The sequence below is a fragment of the Macadamia integrifolia genome, chromosome 1 (assembly GCF_013358625.1).
Source record: "Macadamia integrifolia cultivar HAES 741 chromosome 1, SCU_Mint_v3, whole genome shotgun sequence".
Lineage (NCBI taxonomy): Eukaryota > Viridiplantae > Streptophyta > Magnoliopsida > Proteales > Proteaceae > Macadamia > Macadamia integrifolia.
Window position 1 is genome coordinate 15977064 of NC_056557.1, and position 5664 is coordinate 15982727.

Here is a 5664-nt window from a genome sequence, read left to right on the forward strand (position 1 = left end):
AAAAAAAAAAAAAAAAAACAAATTCATGTTTCTAAGTTCCAGTTCGACTGCATGGATTTGGGCCATATTCTAGTTTATTATTATTATTATTATTATTAGTAAAATTCTAGTTTATTTTCACATTCATAATTAATTAGACATGGTAGATCCCACGCTTTTTGGATATAATAGTTTAACCAACCTATTAGGATTTCATGCTAACCGATGTTGGATTTCTTTTGACATGTATGGACTTTCGCTCTTTATATTATATTAGTAGATCTGAAAATATTTGTGCCCATGCTATAGTTAAGTGGGTTTTGAACTATCCTCATATATATATATATATATATATATATATATATATATAGGTCTTTGGAAGAATCATTTCTCTAAGAATCTTCTATATATTGCATCTCTTCTGTTTTTTGCCCAGTGAAACTTTTATATAAAGATCAAGTTTTCCTAAGGTCGTGGAGAATGGATGATCCATCATGATCGTCAACCATAATCAATAGGAGAGAGAGAGATGAGGATCACATCTTGGTCATCCCATCGTTCAACCACGAGTGAAAGAATACTTTGTCTTTTATATAAGTCCCCTCCCCCTCCTATGGGGTTTTTAGTGCCAAAAAAAAAAAACTAAACAATCCATCACCGAGGACAAATGGAGATACATTCGAAAGGTTATTTATCATCATGACTAATGGATAGATGTGTAGAAACGAAACCCTAAAACGATACAGAAGATAATGGAAGAACAAGAACAAGCAATGTACACAAATTTACGAGGTTCGAAGAGATTGTCTACGTCCTCGATGAAATGAGATCCTACTTCACTATCAATGGAGAATAGGGTTACAATTCTTGTTCTTCACATCTCTTAGTATTGATTGCATTACAGAGAAAGAAATCCTCATTACAAATATATAGTAAAAAATCTTAATTCGAAAAGTACACAACTGTGTTCAAATAAAAAATTCAAGAGGGGGAGGGGGGCTTCTTGTCTCCCTTGCAATCCCCATGGCTCGTTTACTGGCTAGCGAGACCGTCATCCTGACTGTCGAGGCGCTTGCATCGGTACTCCTTAGATTAAACTGTGATGGAATACCTGACATCGTACACCAACACATATATAAAGGACATTTTCTATGTAAACAACCATGGTTACGATATGGTATATAAATTTCTATATTTCCATTTTTTTTTTTTTCTTTTTTTCTTCTTACAACACAAAAAAGATGTCTCAATCGTTGGAAGAAGGATAAATTGGATGTGGCAACATTCTCATGTAATCAATTGCACATTTAAAAAAAAAAAAAAGGGTAGATGGGACAAGCTACTACCCACCCGTTTCTCCACATGGTCTAGGCATGGATCCCTGCGCCCAAAAGATCAAGCGTGGTGGGTTTATTGTGAGTTGAATCTCTTCTTTCCTTTAAGCATCCAACACCAATTATTATACCAAACAAGCGCTCACAATATTGTAGTACTGTACTTGTTTTTTCTTTATGAGGGAAAAAGGCTGGCAAACTAGCTCGTTGTGCCCAAAAGTGTCTATTTCTCTTCCTCCTGAGGAACGGCGAGGAGGGCAGGGATTTGTGGGGTGGGTTGGGGTGGGGTGGAAGAGGGGAGAGGGAAGAGGGAAGAAGGGTCGGGGAGCCAGAGTTGGAGAACAAGGGAGAGAGAAAAGATGGGGCAAAGTTACAGAAATTACCGTTACCCAGAAAAGTTGGTAACTAGTGAGATGAGCAAATATGTCAATTAACCACGTTGGTTACAAACAGATTTAACCAGCAAAACTAACCCGTGGTTTTAGATATGGTCTATGAACCACCCAATTTTGTTCTAGAATATAATCAAGGTGGTTCTATGTTGGAATTGAATTTAAGGATTTGGCTCGTATCCAATTCTTAATCTATCAATTCCTCACTAATTTTTCACCAATGACTGACACCTATCCTCATTAAATCCAACGGCGGAAGATGGAATTACTTTTAAAACTTTGAAACCCTTATCCTCAAACCACCAAACCACCAAACCACCAAACCTTTAAACCGTCTCATATATTCACTTTACTTAAGGGTGTCAATTTCAACTGAAATCGGATATCGAATCCAAAATCAAGCCAAACAAACCGAATTAATTAGGTTCAAATTGGTTTGAGTATGGACCTTGGTTCGGTTTGATTTCGGTTTAGGGTGTAAGACCCGATGGTTAGAACCGAAACCGAACCGAATTGCCGAAAAATGAAAAAATCCTAATATCCTTAAGAGAGATTTTTTAGGTGTAAGTGTTTTTGGCAATTTATCATCACATATTTACATGCTAAGACAATTTTGGAGTTAGCAATGGTCATAAGGCCCGTAACTTTCGCCATTATGGCCCTTGGTCAATCACAGTCATTGTCCAAAAGTGAAACCGTTTTCATAATCGAATTAAAATCGAGGTACAAAACCAAATTAAAAATGTATATCAGAATCGAAACCAAACTGAGCTAAATTGGATTGGTTTGAGTATCTAAATATAGAACTGAGTCGGTTCTCGGTTCAGTTATGGTCCACCTTATCATCATTCAGAACCGAACCAAAACCAAACTGAATAACCAAAATCGAACCGATTAACACCCTTATCTTTACTCAAACAGAGGATTTTGAAGTTCTAAAAGCAAGAATTGGTGAGGAATTGATAGATCAAGAATTGGAGACGAGCCAAAGCCCGAATTTAAATGGGAGTCAGAATAGCTGGTTTGCTCGGGTGATTAAAACTATGGATGGATCTAGTTGTCTGGTGGATTTGATAGAATGTTGTGGATTATGGGCTTAAAGCCCAAACTTTAATTTACTCTCATAATGTAAATAGGCACCCAGTAATCCAATAAAGACAATAATGGGCCTACTACCATCTAGGCATTTTTGGTAGAAGCCTAGTACCATTTAAACGGCTTGGTAAAGTATGGTTCAATTATTAGAATAAGTAACTAATTGAACTTGAGCTCATGCACTGGCTAAGGGGGTGTTTGGTTCGGTAAATCAAATGGTGTATGTATCAGATATGATTGTCAATATTTTGATAGGCATTCCTCTGAATTATGTTTCTTTCTGAAAAATCGTTTGGTTGCCTTAAGGCTAGTACATGTTTCTCGTAGGTTGAGATATTGGTTTCCATAGAGAACGTCTTTCCGCTTTCTCCTTTTATACCATGTGATAAAAATGTTGCTCAAATCTGAGTTTAAGTGTTGAGGTAAACTCAGATTTGGAACACATCCTTTGTAATATGATCATTCATAGGAAGTAGAATGCTCATTTATGAGGGTTGTCCTAGTAGAACCAAACAACTCCAAAAATTAAGAATTATCATTCTAAAGAATGTTATCCCAAAGATTTACCGAACCAAACACCCCCTAAAAGTACTTTATTTTTACTTGCATGGACCTACTCTTAAATTTATAACCCATCACGGAAGGGCTTTCAATTCTAACCGACTCAACTGATCATATGGTATGTTGCAACCTAAAACTAGGTCAAACACACCCAAAAAGTGTGATAATCGAGCCATATATGCCACCTATGGGTTTCGGCCTACTCTTAAATTTATAGTCCATCACAGAAGGGCTTTTTTCCTGCTAACCGGGATTAGAATGCAAAGTAAAATAAAATAAAAACTAAATATGGAATGATTTGAAGTTTGTAATGTAGTCATATGGGGTAATAATTACAAAAAAAAAAAAAAAAAAAAGTTTGTTTTTAAGTTAAAAAATTTCATTTCTTATCCCTTAATTCTCCTCGCAACCAAACGATGGGTTAACCATCCTCTCTGATAAAGGAAAACTTTCTCCAAAAAGAAATATTTCTTTGCCCATTCAAGCTCGTCAACCTCTTGCTACTTGATTTTCTCTTCTTAGGAGGATAATAGTAAAATAAGTGTCCCCTTCGTTTTCATAAATACCCCTCTCTTTACCTATTTAATGATAATACATAGGACAAATGTTTGAGACCTGAAACTAATGTTTAGGTGAACGTACGTGTATGGGATCTCAACTCTAGTAAAGTATGTAGAAATGGATTGGACTTTTTTTTTTTAAACCTTTTTACCCTTAGTCCATACTAATACGCTGCTACAGGATCGATCTGTAATCGGTACTGCCCTCCACTAATATCAATCTAATCCCGACGATTTCTTTGATCTGCTATCAATCCCTAGAAGGCTAGAACCATTCCCACAAAGACTAAGAAATGGCTGCTGCCCAATTGGTCAGAGTCTGCAAGGGTTGGACTCCAGGTAAAAATACGCCCAAGTCTTTTTTTTTTTTGGTAAAATAATACGGCCAAGTCCATTAATTAATAGATTGGTCTTCCATACCAAGCTACATCAATAGGGAAAAGGCCTAGTCATATCTCTGATGTTATGGGTTGGGTTGAGATGGCTTCCATTTTCTCTATGGCCTACCATGTTTTGCACTAAAAGTTCCGTTTGGTTGCAAGGAAAATGGAAAAAGAAAGTGAAGGAAAATACTTGCATTTTCTTTAAAAATTATATATTTTCTTGAGTAAATATTTGTAATTCTCTTTCTACCAAACACCAAAAACGATTTTTTTTTTTTAAATATATTTCACTTCCCGGGAAATATGTTTATTCTCTTGCAACTAGGGCTGCAATAGGGTCGGGTTGGGCCGGGCTTTGTAAATTCCCAACCCTTGTAAATTCCCAACCCAACCCTGAATCCTTATAACTTAGCTTAGGCGCACCCTGAAGGGCCTGAACCCTGACTCAAGGCATAAAAACCTCAGCCTGAGCCCAACCCTGATGGGCTCCACCCAGCCCAGGCCTACCCCTGATTGACTCTCATTGGTCAAGGAGGGCCAATGGCCCTGAGTAGCTCTGACCATAATTTGCCATCCAGCATCTGTGTTTTTTTTTTTTTTTTGAAAGTGAAAAGATGGGTGCAATATTTTAACTGTCTTTTTAATTACACAATCAAACTTCAAACAGGCAACTCAACGACCCTTTTTTGAAAAGTTGTAGAAAAGCATAGTGACCATCTCTGCTCTCTCCCTTTTGAATCTATTCCGATGTGGGATTGTTGCCCCATCTTTATGTGAGCGAACATTTGAGTAACGTGGTTGCTTTTGCCTCAAACACTTCTCCCACATGAGCCAATAACTTATTTGCCTTTATGAGCCCATATAATAAATCTTGGATTCATCCAATGGGCCAAGTGGGTTTAAAACTAAAATTAGAGTGAATACAACTCTTCCATACAATGAATATTTGAATATAAAGATGGGATCAAACCCCTCTTCTGAGAAAAAAAAAAAAAAAATAATAATAATAATATTTTCATCTCCTTACGAAAATATTCCTTCAAAATGGTATCAGGCAGAGCACTCATAAGACCATAGCTCAGCTCCAGTGATCCACCACAAATTAAAGATTTACCATCTTACACCATCAATTCACTTTATCGAATGCCAAGTCTTATATGGTTCCAAGGTTCATGACCTCCATCGCGATTTGTGAGAATTGAAAGAATCACCAACGATGGAGGGAGATAAGGAGGAGAGTTGTCGGTTAAGGTTGTGAGTGTAACTGTTGGAGAATGAAAATGAGCTGATGAGGGAAAAACTTAGGGTTGAATGACTTGACTCAAATGAGCTCTTCTGGTTTTTTTTTTTTTTTTTTTTT